Source organism: Monomorium pharaonis, chromosome 1, assembly GCF_013373865.1.
Source record: "Monomorium pharaonis isolate MP-MQ-018 chromosome 1, ASM1337386v2, whole genome shotgun sequence".
NCBI lineage: Eukaryota > Metazoa > Arthropoda > Insecta > Hymenoptera > Formicidae > Monomorium > Monomorium pharaonis.
This window is the reverse complement of record NC_050467.1, coordinates 30,549,293-30,567,242: the sequence shown is the minus strand read 5'-3', so window position 1 is coordinate 30,567,242 and position 17,950 is coordinate 30,549,293.

The window sequence follows — 17,950 nt, the reverse complement described above, 5'->3', positions numbered from 1 at the left end:
ATTTACAAAAGTACAAAAGCATATTGTTTGCTACAAACGTGCATAGATGCAATTACACCAAGGACAGTCAACTACGGAGCAACAGAGGATACAAGTACAAACACCTGATCGCACCGTTAATGTCGATCGAACCTACGCCGAAAACGAAGAAATCTGGAAAGGGATTACCTCACGCTATGACGTTAAATGATAACGCGATCGATTACACGCACTGGGACAATCCCAATAAACTGGTAGATCGTCTGCGGTTACTCGAAGCATCGCGTCGAGCCGGTCACAACGCGCACGACAACGAGATTCTGTCCATCATCGAAAAACTTCGCGAAGCGGGTCTTATTATAAATTAATCTGCGTAATCGCGAAACGTGTCAGTCGATTGATCGATGTCACCCATATCGTATCAAGATTAAAAACAATGAGTAATAACGAACGGCGAAAAGACGGTTACGAACGTTTAACGAATAATTTTGAGCGGTTCCTGAATCAACAGCGGACGGTTCAGGAACGGTTGTCGGATAGCTATCGAACGGTGCAGGATCACTATCAAACAACTCGGGAACGATTGTCGGACGGTTATCGAACGGTTGTAAATCAAGTCAGGAATAGTTACGAACGATTGTCTGATCGATCGGTAAGACCGGAAGACAAAGAACCACTGCTGAAAGACGATAGAAAGCAATGATAAAAGATAATTCAAACGTGAAAGAACGCAAAAGTACGGGTACAGAACAGAAACCGAACAGAAAAAAACAGGAAAAGAACAGAAAAAAAACAGGAATGGAACAGGGAAAGAACAGAAACGGTATAGAGAAAACAGGAACGGAACGGGTACAGAACGGAAACGGAACGGAAAAAAACAGGATCAGAACGGGAAAAGAACAGAAACGCAACAGAATGGAACAGAAAAAAACAGGAACGGAACGGGTACAGAACAGAAACGGAACAGAAAAAAACAGTATCAGAACGGGAAAAGAACAAAAACGGAACAGAAGAAACAGGGAAAGAACAGAAACGGAACAGAAACGGAACAGAAAAAAACAGGAACAGAACAGACAAAGAATGGAAACGGAATAGAAAAAACAGGAACGATCGGTATGCGATCCATGAAACCGCCGAAATCCAATATTAGTTCCGAAAGGCGACGACTCGTCGAGGAACTGCATGCTCTGGCGAGAAGAAATTTTCAACGAAGACACGTCATAGTTCGAGGCTACGACGATCTATGGCAGGCTGATATCGTCGAGATGATTCCGTACTCACGTTTCAACAGAGGCTACCACTACATACTCACCGTCATCGATGTGTTGAGCAAGCACGCGTGGGCCGTTTAACCCATTACTTCCCAAGCGGACATTTTATAGTCGATTGGTTTTCGGCTCAGAAAAGTGATGAGATCACATGAAAACTTAAAACAAAATATGCTTTTCTACGTAAAAAGAGTTGCTCTTTCAGATTTCGGGGTCAAAATTTTAAAATTTTTTATTGGAAATTAAATATGGCAGCTCAAAGTTGATATAAATTTTTTCATCGACTATTGACTTTTTATAGTAGAAAACTTTGAAAAATTTTGTCCATGTTGTAAACGATTGAAGTGACGGAGTTTGCCTCTTTAAAGTATAAACTATAATTATTAATTAATTTTTTTAAGTAGTTTAAGTAGTTCAAGATAGTGGATGCTGTATGGCGTTCAAATGCATGGAAATCATATTTTATTGTGATATATGTATGTGAATAGTCATTTCTCACATTTTCGAGGTCGCTGAGTACGAATCTTTATTCAATTACTCATTTTTCAAAATGGCGGATACAATATGCCGTAAAAATCATACTTTATTAAAAACTATGCCTCCGAGTACTTATTTTATGTATTTGTGAGACCGCTGAGAACAAATTTTGGGTCTGTTTTTTATTTTCCAAAATAGCGAATACAATATGGCGTCAGAATACACGAAAATCATATTTTACTGTGTACTATGTGCGTGGGTACTGATTTTATATGTTTTTGAGGTCGCTGAATACGAATCTGAGTTTGATTTATATCTTTCGAAAGGCGAATGTAATATGATACACATAGTTTGCAACAAAATCTAATTTTCGTGTATTCTGACGCCATATTGTATCCGCCATTTTGAAAAATGACTAATTGACTAAAGATTCGTACTCAGCGACCTCGAAAATGTGAGAAATGTGAGATTATTCACACACATATATCGCAATAAAATATGATTTCCATGTATTTGGACGCCATACTGCATCCACCATCTTGAACTACTTGAACTACTTAAAAAAATCAATTAATAATCATAGTTTATACTTTAAAGAGGCAACTCCGTCACTTCAATCGTTTACAACAGTCATGGACAAAATTTTTCGAAGTTTTCTACTATAAAAAGTCAATAGTCGATGAAAAAATTTATATTAACTTTGAGCCGCCAAATTTAATTTCCAATAGAAAATTTTGAAATTTTGACCCCGGAATCTGAAAGAGCAACTCTTTTTACGTAGAAGAGCATATTTTGTTTTAAGTTTTCATGTGATCTCATCACTTTTCTGAGCCGAAAACCAATCAACTATAAAATGTCCGCTTGGGAAGTAATGGGTTAAGCTCAAGGTTTACTATATATAGCTGGCTATGTAGCATACAAGTTCAAAAATAAACACAATACACTAGGTATTCAAACATGTGAGTTACCAACTAATAATGACAAAGATTGATTATAATTCATTTCCCGAGGGAAATGCATGTACCCATCACCTGAGCTTTTAAAAGCTGCATATGTCATAAACACAGAATTTTGTAAGTATCACAGTTTAAAGCTTAGCAAAGACAAATTTATCTTCAAAAAACTTGCGAATAGAGTAGAAATTGCGTTAAAACCTATTGAATTGCCAAGAAAAGCTTGTTATGTCTTATTAGGACAAGAACCTACATTAGAGTACGAGAAATTAAGCGAATTATTGCTTGAAAAAATATATTTAAAAATAAGAAAAAAAAGTTAACCAAATTTACCAATAATAAATCTTTTTTATAGCATTTTTATATATGTTGTTTTTATTATTCTTGTCATTTAACTATCCCTACAAAATACATAGTTTCTTTCGAAGTTTTATACGAAAAATGTATTGACATTTTTATGTATTCGTTTAGTATACTTTTCTATATTTATTAAGTTTGTAATGTTTATTTATATTTATTAATTTATAAACTGTGACAAGATATTTATTAATTCATAAACTATTACTTCACAATAAATTCTTCCTTGCAAATTTAAAATTAAAATAATATATCTAACGAGAATGCTACTAACAAACTATTTGGAATCAGTAGTTTTAAATTTACCGCTTATTTGTGACGTCACACTTTGACAATTTTGTTTGGTAGCATGCGCATGAGCATACCCTTGTCTTTATACCATGATACTGCTGCCGAATCGCAATTGCAGGATCCAGTAAAGGCGCACAGGACCGGTACTCTGGCGGGGCGACTTCAGATCCGATCCCGCAAGATTTCCGGCAGGGATCGCGACGGCTAACAATCTTTTTACACCCACGTCGAGGCGAAGATAACGTCCCGGAGGCGGAGGATGCCCTGGGCTGAGAGACAAGAAACTGCCGCCGAGGAGAAAGCGCGAAAATTCCCGTGCACGTGGCCCCAAAATGTCGATCACCGTGCCTTGGATCCAGCAAGTAGCGGCAACGCTCGTCACGCGTTGCGCGGAAGTCAAAATTGGGAAATCGCGGCCAATAAGGCCCGGCGTCGCCGAGCAGCCCCCGCAGGATCCAGGATCGATCACTCGAGCTGCGGAAGTTGTTACGTGCGAGTGCGTTCCGGATCCCGAGCTGTTAACAATTGTAAGAGGACACAGGAGCCTGGGCATCCGGACCCGGACGAGGCTGAGGCGAAGGAACCGACTTGGCGTGAGACGAGCGTCACAGCAATATTGTAAAGCCGTCGATTTTGTGGTTGGGCGAGTCGCGAGACAATCACGAGTTTATTACGGTCTTTTCGTTATTAAAATAGAGTCACGATCTCGGAAAATTCTCAACCACCTTGTTGTCTCGCCCGATGCGTGAATCCGCTACGTCTTCTTCTTTTGTTATATTTGCGTTGCGTGCCTGTCCCGATTCGCAGCCGAGTCATTAATGTTTTCGTATTGTATTCGTATCACGAGTCTCCGCGTAATTGTATTTTCGCCGAAATAAATGTATTCGTTTCTCACCGCTTCGCTAGCGAGCGAGTAGCAATTGTCGCGTATTTTATTCGCGGAATATTATACCGTACGAAGGAGCACGAGTCCGTCGCGTGTTGCGTGGGTTTTGAGATATTGTTCGTCCCGATCGCCCTTGGCGAGACCGGGAGTTTGGCGTCCACCAACGACGCATAATCAAGTACAAATGAACCGGAGAATTTCCGCGTACGTGAAATAACGCTTCGGGTAATTTCGCTGTTTGAAAGATCTAATTCCGAGCGATTGCCCGCTCGCCGCACGTGTGAAGTGTGGTCACCGCTCGACCGAGCGCTGAAAGCTTATAATTGTCCAAATCGCGAAATATGTTTGTTATTTTTACTTTGTTGTAAGCCGATTACAACCATATCTATCATAATTGCGATACGTATCTTTCGAAAGACGTTGCAAGAAGCACCTCTTTCGAAAGACGCACAAGAATCCGCCGCGCTCACGGAAGTCCCAAGTAACTTCCGTGAGATTACAACAGCGCGCTTCGTATCGCCCTAGAAATAGGCCCTACGCTGCAAAATCAAACCGCAAGGCTACCGCGTTTCGATGTCGAGACGCTTAGCCTCGCGGAAACTACCGACGCCCGGTCACTGGCCCCCGAAATTGCACCAGATACCATAATATATAAACGCGACCACGCCATGACCGAGCGGAGAGTATCATAACAACGACCGAGCAACGTCGCATACCGTAAATCTTATCGCGAGTGTTACGTGACATCAACACAGCTGACTGTAAGCGCAAGAGAAAGAAATAAAGACAGCGAACAAGCAAGTAAGAAGCGTCTTCTTTTTTCTCATACACCGAGCCGAACCTTCACCCTTTGGGTCCTAATCCTTCAGGCAGGACGCATCCCAACTACTAACGGGAAAGAATTCCCAAAACGAGCAAACGCTCACAACAACTTGTTTAATTAACATTGTTTTTCTGATATTTCTCTCGCCTTCCCGATTCCATCCGCCCGCACCGAACCTCCCTCTCTACCATTTTTAGGGCTGAGTCGCTGGCTATTGGAGTCGCCGACGCCCGCTCGCCTACGGGGCCTGTTTTTTTTCAGTGATTTTACGAATATTAGAGTAATCTTCCGCTGCCTGTAAGGAGAATGGTACGCTCAATGTACCTGGCGCCCAGTTTCCTATTCTAGCGAAAACCACGAGAAACGGTCGCCTTAACACCCGGGCGGCGCAAGGTCGTGACCAGGGGAAGAGGCGAAGTTGGCCGTGGCTCGCGAGCACGGTTACAGTATATACAACATAGATGATATACACAACTGTGATATGAAAACTTTCGACATCACATATGTTACGTCCAGCCTTATGGGATTTAAACTTTATTATTTGGGTTAGGAGGATATTTCAGAACAGGGGAGATAAGGCAAAGAAGGACGTAACGAAACTTACCATTCCCGTAGGCACGCGAGAGAGAGGGGAGAAAGGGTAGGTGCCTCGGATCAAACGCACTTTTTATGACTCGAAAACATAGATCAGCGTGCTGGTAGGCCTGTTATAATCCTGCATTTTCAGTCGTGCGCTCGTAGGTCCAAGTTTAGAGTCAACAAACTTAATTGCTATAACTCGGGATCGGACCCGATGCAGTTTTTGTTTGGGGATGAGGAAAGGTCGTTCAAACTTAAATTAATGATAAAGTTTTTTTACACAAAATTAACAAAAGTATTTATTCTAATAACAAAATTTAAAAATATAAAAATACTAATAAGCGCTGTAGTCGTAATTTGATAATTTTGTAACAACGGTGAAATAATTGAATTTAAAACACATAGTGAGTATGTATATAATTGTACAGATATTTTACAAATATGTGATGGACGGAGAAAGGAAAACAAAAGAATTTTTCATCTTAATTCTATAGTTATAACGGTAAATGCAGAACAAGGAAATAGTCGAAGGGTTTACTAAATGATGACGTGAGGAAAACAGGGATGCTCGAAGTCGTGAAAGGATAAGGGATGGCGAAAATCACACGTGGGATCCTCGAGATCGTGAGAAGAGGTAGGGTGCTGAGGATCGCACGCGGGATCCTCGAGGTTTGGTAAAGGTGAGCGGGATTCGCGAGAATCACACTCGGAATCCATGAGGAAAGAAGAGGGGCGAAAAACTCCAAGAGGGAATTATTTATAATTAATAGTGTGTCCTAAAAATTTAAAAACGGAAGGGAGTAGATAAGTAAAGTAAAAACGAAGAAAAAGATTGTAATCGTGGGACTTACTCATTACTGGTTCTCGAACAAATCTGTCGGAATCGAATAGATTTTTTAACCGGATGGAGCGACACTAAAGTTTATTCACGCACTGATTCTACATGATTATATTCTACTCCAACTATTGCTATACAATCTTTTACTAACTTCATATTATTCTCCTACTGTTATTTCCATCACTGCTATTTTATTTTCTTTAATTAACTAACTGACTCACTAACTAACTGGGTAACTAACTGCTGCTGCTCTTCAAGATTTGGTATTATATATACAGAGGGAGGATCCAGATGTAGGTGGTGCAAATATTCTAATTAGTAGAACTCTTTTTGGGGAATGCGTTTTAAAGTTTCCCATTGGATAGGTGGTTACTTGGTTTCGAGGTATTGTTTATTAGGTTCCCCGACTGTTGGTACCGCTTTTCCTTGTCTCCGCTCGCATTATTTTGAACTCTGGTAAGGGAGAGGAGATTGGAATTTTCGGGCGTTCTTATCTAGGGAAAGGAAAGTGCAAATTTTATGTTTTCTGTCATCATGTTTTCCAGGGTTGGCAGTCGCGCATTTTAAGGGTTAATAGACGTGTTTGGTTTCAGAAAATTTTATATCTTTTAGATGGGTGGTCTGGTCCTCTTTTAATAAACATTATTTTTTATTACATTCGAAACCAAACGCGCCCTCATCCCTTTCGACTAATCTAACTCGCATCTGGTGCTTATCTACAGTCGTAAGGGAAATTCCGTAGGTGCTCCTAAACTGTCAAGAACCGAGCAAATATTTTAAATTTTATTTCGCCAGGGCCTGACCCCCGCCGAATTTTAATGACTTCAGTGTCCTGGGTTTTTCTGATCACGAGAACCAGACACTCTTGTGGCGCAGAGATTCTTCTTGGTCCTTTCGACCGCAGATAAACCTTAAAATATTTGTTTTAACTGGTTTATTTCTGAAGGTCAGCGGGTAATAAAACGTAAAGTCCTCCGGACGTAACACATATATGACAAAAGATGCATCAGAAAATAGTTTGGTTATAATATAATATAATATATTAATTTGTCATTAAACTATTTTTAGATATCTAAATAGCAAGCTAATGATATTTATTATGATATATGTAATTTGTTGTTTCAATTTGAATATGTTTTCAATGAAATTTTGATGTAAAAATAATATGAGTTAGCTAACTGGGTATTTACTAAAAATATAATGACAAGAATACTTGTTATTTTGTATAATAATTACTCATGATATCTATTTTTAGGTGATCTGCAGTTTGAAATAGAATATAAAAACATAGATCTTTTATGTGATAATTTAATATGCAATATTGATGACACAAATATACAAATAATATCATAAATTAAATGGAATAAATAAAGAAAATAATGACAGCAGAAGAATTAAATGTACGGGAAACGTATACATGGAGTGATACAAGTACTAAATTATTTTTAGAATTATACAAGGAAAAACAGATATTATTAACCAAAAGAAAAATTAAAACAAAAAAATATAGGAAATAATACGCGAGAGCATGAAAACAAAAGGAATCATTGTAACTACTACTTAATTAGAAAATAAATTAAAATCTTTGGAAAGATCATACAAAAATATAGTTACAAATAAAAAACGAACGGGCAGAAGATGTATGATATGTTACGTCCAGACGTATATTTCACGCTGTCCGTCACGATCACATGAAGCGTCACGCCGCGAAACGCGTTGCTATAGCAACCGGACTCGCTGGCAGACTCGTGCGCTCTCGCTACCGGGTCTATCACGCGCTACGAACGTGCGGTCGCGCATGCGTTAACTATTAACGTTAATTACTAACGAACCGCGATAGTTATGGAAAAATTTCCACCGGGGGAGTGATCCTCCCCCTTGCCGGCTCCCTTCTAAGGCGCCTCGGCTCTGGACTATTAATAGTAATTAAACAAATTAAATAATTAGCAAAAATCATTAATAACTTGTCAGAAAGGAGGTAAGCCTACGCTCTCGTGCGTGCCGGTGCATCTGCACTCGCGCGGGACCACTTACCGCGAAGTAGCAAGGGCCGAGCATCTTCAGTTAATTAATAAACAGCGATTATAAATTTCGAACACGAAAAGGAGCACGCGGTACCTCCGTGGCGTCGAAATCTGCTATTCGCAAAACCACGATGAAAAACTCGAATAAAGAATGCGCGCGATTAAAAGGCGCGGACGATAGTTGCGCGCCGCGCAAGCGTAAAATATGAATACGACGGTGAAACTTGATCTAATTATAAAATCAAGTATAATAATTAATTAACTAACAAATTAAATGACAGGCGATAAACGATTTATTGCCTCGTCTTCCAAACTCTTCACCCCCGAACACCCTCACTTGCGAGTATATAAACCGCGATTTTTAAGCGGAAATCGGGATTTTGCATTCTTGTCTCGCGCCGAAAGGCTATAAGACTCGCTCCGTACCGTTTTTGAACTTAAAATATTCTCAATTATTTCGGATTGAACTTAGAATATTTTCAAATTATTTCGAGTTAAACTTAGAAAATTTTCATTTAATTTAGGTCGAACTTAGAAAAATTCTTGAAATTCGAACTTAGAATATTTCAGGATTAACAGACTTAGAATATCTTCGGAATCAATGGACTTAGAATATTTTCAATGATTTGAACTTAGAATAATTTCTTTGCAAATTCAAGATGGCAACTTCCCCCCTTACCTTATGAATTCGGTTTCTTTTGCATTATTAGAACCGGAACTGCGACCGCTGCGATAATTCTGCATGTGAATTCGACTCGAGTGAATACGACAAATTGTAAGGTGCGAGTTCTCATTTATTTTTTTTGAAATTTTTTTTTATTAAAGAAAAACAATACTCAAAATCGAGTCATTCTTTTTCTTTTCTTTTCTTCTTGCGAATCTCAGAGCGTCGACCCGGTGGGTGATGTTTCGATCTTTTTCTCTTCCTTCGCAGACAGTGTGGGAGGGGAAGCAGAGCTGCGTTTCCGGAAGGAACGCGGTGGAATTCCGTCCTCTCTCTCGGCGCGCTTCTAAGCGTTCCGCCATTCTAGACAGCGCCGGAGCAGACACCTCGGTGCCGCTGCAATCAGGCGCCTCCACCCACGTGTATGGTGGCAGGTATTTGTCTCCTGTTCCTTCCGATCCACGCCTTCTGGCAATCCAGCGACCTCCGAGAATAAAATAACCGCCGCGCGAAGCACCACCCGATTGAGCCGTCCGTCAATTAACTATTTCTTACTTCACATTTCTATTTTCACTGAACATAATTTACGAGAACTAATGAGATGGCATTCCCCGTGACAGAATGGGACAGTCCCGACGAGGAGGCCGGAAGGTGCAACTAAGAAAGTTGTACGAAGAACTCACCGCGCACGGGGAGTTTGACCCTTCAATTGGGCACTCCCCCCCCCCCCCCCGCTCTCGCGGCACCATCGCCTTTTCCCTTACCTTCTCCTGCGATCTCTTTAAATCAGTGGCACCGACTCCGACCACCAGCAAAACCGATCAACCGCAGTCGTCGAACAATTCTCAGGGTCACGAATACTAGAAATCTGTGATCGTGGCAATAGAGTCATGCCCTCTAAGGACCTGTATTCCTGCTAGAATAACCCTGTTGGGTATTAAATAATACTTATAATAATAAAAAGAAAAAAGGAAAATTACACAGTCTTAGTTAAACTATTGAAACTCCTCCCTCTCCTTGTAATCGCTCAGCAAAGAGGGCTTCTAAAATTGAGTAATACGCGATCCTAACCCCACTGGATGTAACAAATTGGTGACAGCGATTGGATTATTTTAAAAGATTGCTCTGAAAAAGAAAACATCTAGAATTAGTTTTAAAAAAACCCACATATGTATATATATCAAAATTCTTTTTTTTTCTCTTACAGTAACTCACCAGTCATACTTACCTGCTATGTGCCGTCGTTGAAGTCCCCATCTCAGGCATATGCGTCGTCTCCTTCCGTCATTTTCGGGCACTGTTCATCACTCGCGCGTTGTGCTACGATCGTCAATTATCACAACGGCGACCCCGATCTCAATATATGTTTAAAATGCGTCAGCCTTGCTAATTTAAAACCTCAATTCTCCATCCAGCACGTGCTAATAATAAGCTCAAACAACAACGGTTATTTGTGCAATTTTTGTGATGAATCGCTCACTTTAGTCCGTCGCACATACGAATGCTCCCGCTGCAATCAATTACTCCCTTCGTTCTTGGCATATTTAACACGTAATAACATTGAATTCGAGAACGTAGAGAAACGCATTAGTATCTATGCTGGAATTAATCAGGGACTACATTTAGACGCCTCGCGCGGTCAAACTAATACCTATTAAAACAAAAAAATATATATGTAATTTTTTTTCTTTCTTTTTGTATATAAAATATTTATCTTTTTGTATTCAAGAATGCGGATTGTTCAATTTCTAAATAAAGTTGTATCGCATGATGAGCGCACTTTACACGATCTTATGTGTAATATTGCCTGACAATATAATTAAAATATAACGATTAATCACTTTATTCGGGATAAAGTTGCATACGCGAATTAAATGCCACATTAATGATCTGTTTGAAATCGTTTGATACGCTAATCTGAACATCTAAAATCCAACTAATTAAAAAGCTTAGCGCTTAACATTCGAAAGGATCAGCCCTATAAATAATCCGCGTCTTATAGATTACAATATTCATTAATTAATAATTAAAAATGAACAATATAGAGAAAATGGATGACGAGTTGGACCGTAGTTCCGACTACGTCGGACTCTCTGATACAAAAGCCGATGAGCAACTTAATTATGAAAAACCCATTAAAGAGGTAACCGAAAAGGAAAGAAAGTTAAACCGTCGCAATGAACTGCTTGAACGATGTTCAAGCTATCACTAGCGCTTTGTCTATCAATCAAACTGCCGCATTTGCCGTGTCCACTCCTAGCGATTTAGTTAGTAGGATCGCGTCCCCAATTTTTTTAACGTCTTCGACTACCGCGTATTCTCCTGCGCAACACGCTCGCGATGCTTCGGGATTCTCCAGCGTGTCGGCCTATCCAAAATCATATATCCGCGACGCGCTCGAGTTAATTCCTAAATACGATGGACATAACATACCCATATGGCAGTTCGCACAAGCCTGCAAAGAGCTAAGGAGTCAATTCCTTTAATCGACGGAGTTCTCTTCATAAAAATGCTACGCAATAAGCTATCACATGACGCATACCTAGCAGTCGAAGATAAAACACATCTCACCGTCGACAAATTCCTCGACACTTTGAAAAGAGCCTTCGGGCCAGGCAGAAGCGCTAATTATTACCGCGAACAACTTAGTATTGCCTATAAGAAACCGAAAGCATACATTTTAGACTACATCGGTCGTATTAAAGATTTAAAAATCACAATTATCGAAGGTGATCAGGTTACTCTTAACCGCCCATTAAACGAGATCGAAATAAGATCTATAGAATCATACGCACTAGAAGCATTTACGAGGAACTTCTCCGCGAATATCGGCTAGAATTAAAAGCCGAAGGATACAACAATTTTTCGGAAGCGTGCTCTAAAACTATAACTATTCATAAACGGCTCGAAAGAGAGGAGGCGCGCTATAGAAATTCGTGTAACCCGCGTGTCGATTCAGCCACCAGTTAAAATATTTCAACGCGATACTGCTAATTCGCCTTCGACCTCTTCGGGAAACAATACGCGTCTCAATGAAAACACAGACGATAACGGCGGGCGGAAACTATGTAGTTATTGCAAGAATTTCGGTTATTTGATTAACTAATGCCGTAAACGTCAATACCGCGAGAATTACAGTAATAATTATAACAGCACAGAGATTAATAACAGAAATAGTAATACCGCTCAGAAATAGGGAAACTACTCGACGGCCTCGGTCAACAGGACACATCGAGGCCAAGGGAACGCTCGTCCCGTACTCCCGCTGGAGGGCACCTCATGCAGTGTCTTTCCATTAGGTAAGACACTTCTGATTTCTATTATATTCAATTCCATCTATAAAAACGTTTCTGGTATTTTACCAGTTACGTTGTGACCGGACAAGTCCGTTTTCGTTGCGAAATTCCAGTATTTCTAGCTTCGTTCCCGAAATTATTAGGTTGACGGCTCGTTCACCGTAATTTCGACTTACCGTCGTCGTCCCTCGTCCTCTAATCGGTCGCCAGGTCGGTTTCTCCTCTACAACCGCCAAGGTTAAACTTGCCTACGTGGGGGCCGTTCGTTCGTCGATCTCCCACCTTTGGTTTGCGTCTGCCGTCGGCCGTCGCGCTTTCATGCCGTGGATCATGCGTGGAATGGACGGGACGTCGGAAGGACACGGAATAATCGCCGTAACACTCGTTCACTTTCACGATTTTCTTTATTTCCGCTTTACACTCTCTTCGATACACTCGCCCGCTTTCTCCTCATCGTTCGCGCACGCACACACACGCACTCTCGCACATTCACACGCTTCATCGGTATTCGCGTCGCTTCGGACGCGCCTTCGCCTCGGCTCGAGGCGATTTGACAATTGACAATGTCGCGTCAATCTCGGAAGATCGATATCGATTCGATACAGGCCTTTGTGACTACGCGCAAAGGTCGCTGCGTCCGCGGTCGCGCGTCTCCCGTTTCGCCCGTCGATTCCGAATCGTCCTATTAATCAATTCTTCGCGTAGTTCGGGCACAACGCCCGTCGCGCCTTGCGTCGTCTCCGAGCGCACGATGTTTTCCAAAGCGTGGTAACGCGTCGCGATGTCGTTATCTCGCTTCGCGGTGGCCTCGGTGTCCGCGTATAAATGCCCCGAGCGCCCTTTCCGTTTTCGACTACGAATTTGGTGAGTCGCGTTTTTATGACCGTTCATATCAACGATTAGTCCGGGACTGCTGCTCGTCGCTGCTCGCTCTCGATTCAGCGGCGTCGTTCCCCTTCTCCTTGCCAATCTCCCCACTCGCGTCTCTGCGCACACTCGCGCTTCCTACGGCGGAGTGGTGGGGGTCTCTACCCGTAATCTCCGGTATTTACCGTACGTCTGTAGGTTGGATCGTTGTGTCGCGGTAATTTCCACTTCGCCGGCCCGATTCCCTCAATATCGGTATTTTTGTTCCCGTTTCGCGTGTATCGCACATTCATACTATTAACAACGGATCGGTCACTTGAACCCGGCGAGCGACGCTTCGCAACGTTAGGAAAGACGCTTCTGATTTCTATTGTATTCAGTTCCGTCTGTAGAAACGCTTCTGGTATTTTACCAGTTACGTTAAGAAAGACGCTTCTGATTTTTATTATATTGCTGTACGTACCTTTACTTTCTGGTGTTATGTATATCCATACTAATACTTGAGTACACCTCCTCCGAAGCTTTATTGTACTTTTCTTATTAGAAGCTTCTTTCATAACTGGCACCTGTAAAAAAAGTAAACATATTAATACACATTAGCAAACAGAAAAGTATGGTACATAAATATATATTACAATAAAAATCCATCAACAGACATAATACAAGAAAAATATGTGGTTCAATAAAACAATTAAGGATTTCTTTGTAATCTTGCATTTTACTCAAATAATATTGTGCAAATAATAAAATATTCTCTTAGACAGTTAGATTTTTTCGAAACATTCTTTCGGACAACAAATAATTTGAGAGATAATTGTGGAAAGACTGTTACAGATTACTTTTTATCTCAAATATTTAAAACTTATATTTAACAAAAAGATTGTGATATAGACTGTCTGTTTGTCTATCTGCCTGTCTATACATTTGTCAAACTTTTGATATTTTACATAACTTATACTAACCTTTATATTCATCCTTTTTTTCGACCCTGATGGCAAACAGAGACACTGTTTTTGCACCGTGTATATTATAACTTGATAACTTTGTTTTTATATTGCACTATAATGTAAACTCTTGTGACAGATCTATGTAATCTGATTGTTGTCACGCCGCGTCGCGTCATGTCGCGCCACGCGGCGCCGCTGTCGCACTCTATTAAGGTGGAAGTACATAAAATTTCAGAAGCCATAAGACAGAATACAGAAGCCATAACGCATGCGCTATAGTATTACATTTTGCATGAAGTAGCATTTCACTTTTTTATATTTTCGGCACATTGCGTTTGAGAAATGTGTGTAAGATTAAAAATTAATTATTTTACTAGCGATTAATAAATTCTGTATGTTGCAGCCAGAAGATGTTACATTTCCATGGGGAAGATTACTGTGCTGGCCGCCTCAACAAGCGCTGGTCGTCGAACGGATGTACTCGGGAGCTCGTCGATTTGTTATTTTAGACTTCGGGTCACTCGTATTGCTGACCGATTTAATTATGATACCTTCGTGCAACGATTTGGTTTCGCTATCTATAGACATCTGGACTAAAAGCGAGGAAACAGATGGCACGCGGCTTATCGTCGCTGGGGATATTGGAAGCAAACCATGGACAGATAAAGTAATACCATAGCACATGCGCTATGGCTTCTGCATTCTGCCTTATGGCTCCTGTAATTTTATGTGTTTCCACCTTTAGGGTTGGTTCACAATATACGGTACAGACCATAGACACGAAGAAAAAATCTTTATTCAACATATTATTAAAATCTAGATTACATATTTTATAAAATATTTATGGTAAATAAAAAATAAAGGTTTGTATAAGTAATATTTTGTAAATATTTATAAATATTTTATAAATATTTTTATAATATTTATGGTAAATCTTTATGATCTGTCAAATCTAAGACCACAAAAATATTTACAAAATATTTGGATGAATATTTATAAAATATTCAAATAAATATTATAAATATTTTGTAAATATTTTATAAATATTGTGTGCTGTCTGGGTAAAAACGCATATTTTAATATTTTGTGTCAGGGCCGGTTCGTATCGTTGCCAATACGTGCCGTATAATGTGAAGTGACCCTTCTTATTCTGCTATCACTCAGCTACAGCTAGATAGTAGCATATATACATGTAAATCTACGGGGTGTCCCTGACCATGTGGCTCAATATTCATAAAAAGGTAAAAGAAATCGAGATGAACATAAAAGTCCAACATTATCTTGAGTTAGGTCTTGGGTTAGATCCACCAATAATCAAGATATTAATTTTTCAAATTATGCGAATGAGAGCGCGCCAAAGAAAGAGCTCGAGCCGCTTGAGCCATAATACGGAAGAAAGAATCTATTGTAAACGTACGATAAGCTTTCATTAATTTACTATTTACAATTGATAAAATTGTTTTAAAAATGTACATTTTAAAGCGGAGAAACAAAGAAATGTTGATTGTGTTTCACGGGACTGGGCGATGGAGGAGCCCATTCTATAAATATAAAATTAACAATACTTCATGCGTCTATTTAGACGGTACTGGTAAAATTAATAATGCCTGATGCGTTTATTTAGACAATAATGGTGTAATCACTAACAATGTGTTTGTTTAGATGGTACTGGTCATTAAATTATTAAAACTAAATGCGTCTGTTTAGAAAATGTTGATTAACGTAAGATAAATGTTTTAAACTTTTTTGTACAAAAAATTTTTTTATACCAATGAAGCACAATTACTATTTATTGTACGATTAATTTTTTATACGCACTGTATCCAAAATAAAAAAAGAAATATAATGAACGATTGGTCCCATCCATACTTTTTACACAACGTAAAAAAGTTGTGTCATAAAAATAGCGCGCGTTATATTTTTCTCTTTTTTTTCTATGTATTTTTTCCTATATATATTTCTTTTTTTGGTTTGGACGCTATTAATAATTACTGCTATCTTGAATTCAGCTATCAAATTTATTTTGATTTAAAATATCAGACACTAAAATAATAATTAAAAATCTATTAGCAATTTTATTATATGTATGATGTTTAATGAAGCAAAAGCACAGGACGTACTCGGCTTGAACTTTTTTTATTTCTTACATTCAAAAAATATTTATTATATATTTATTGTATATTTAAAATATATTATATAGGTATTTGTTAATTTTTTTACTTGTATATCTTTTAATAGTAATAATTGCGATAGTAATGGTACATTGGCGAAGGCGATTGATACATCGGTGAAGGCGACGGTGGATACGACGGTGGAGGCCGTGGTGGATATGACGGTAGAGGCGGTGGTAGATACGACGGTGGAGGCTGCGTACCCTGATGAAGCGTACGTTGATGAAGCGTATGCAGAACTATGTTGTGCGTACGTTCCAACAGCGTACGCTTTTTTCTTTTGCTTTTGCATCTCCTTCCTAACAGCTACCTTGATTTGCTATAAATATAAATTTATTTAAAAATTATTTAAAAATATACACGATATAAGCATAAAACAAATTTTTCGTACATTGAATAAAAGAACTATATTCTTTAATTAAAAATATATTTACAATAAAATCACATTTATTATAAAATATTGTGAAATAAGTCTTTTTTATTTCATATATACATGTGTGAATAAACTAACAAACACATGCATAAAACACAGTCATATTTTTTCATTCTATAATATTGTCTATTACAAACTCAGGTAGCACGAGTAGACAAATACAACTGGTATGCGAATAATATTTTACAATTTTTCATGCATAGGATGACGCAATATATTTTTCGCTACATTTGTGTTCTACAACATTAATTTTGCACGATGAATTCATCAATAAATGTCTGCTAAAACCATTTTACATGCATCCTAGTAGGATGCATGTAGGAATGTTTTTGGCAGGCATCTAGAGTAACATTTAATCTTCTATTGTTGATTACGACTTGCTAGCATTGGGAAACGTAGGGAGAATAATTGTAGCGGATACGGTAGGAGATAGGTTTGGAAAAGCTACAAAAAAGAGAAAAGACGTATAAGAAGAAGCAATACTGGGTAGCACCATATCTGAAGAATCGATCGGAGCACAGTTTTTACCATGTGTCAATTCCGAAACTGACCATAAAGGATGGAGTACGATTCCACAATTATTTCTGAATGTCCGCAACACAATTGTGTCAACACAATCACAACACAATCCGCTATTGACAAAACAAAATGTTATTCGAGAGTCTATAACACCGAAAGAACATTTGGCAATAACATTAAGGTTTGTAAACATTTTAATTTTATTATTGCAATTTTATAGACAAAACTGTTGTTCATTACTTTGATATTGCTTACATATTATATATTTTTGTATCTCTACAATGTTCTAGATACCTTGTTTTTGGTGATTCAATGACATCAATGTCATATCAGTATTTGGTTGGGATAGCAACAGTTGGCAATATTATTCGAGAGACGTGCGAAGTAATTTGGAACAGTTTGTGTCCTTTGGTTTTATCGCCAGCATTGTCGGAAGAAGACTGGCTCGAAATTGCAAATGATTTTGAAGAATTGTTTAATTTCACTCATTGCATTGGTGCCATCGATAGAAAACATGTAATAATTCAAGTATGTATTCAGTATGTGGAAAACTATATTGTCAGTTTTCAAAATTAAAC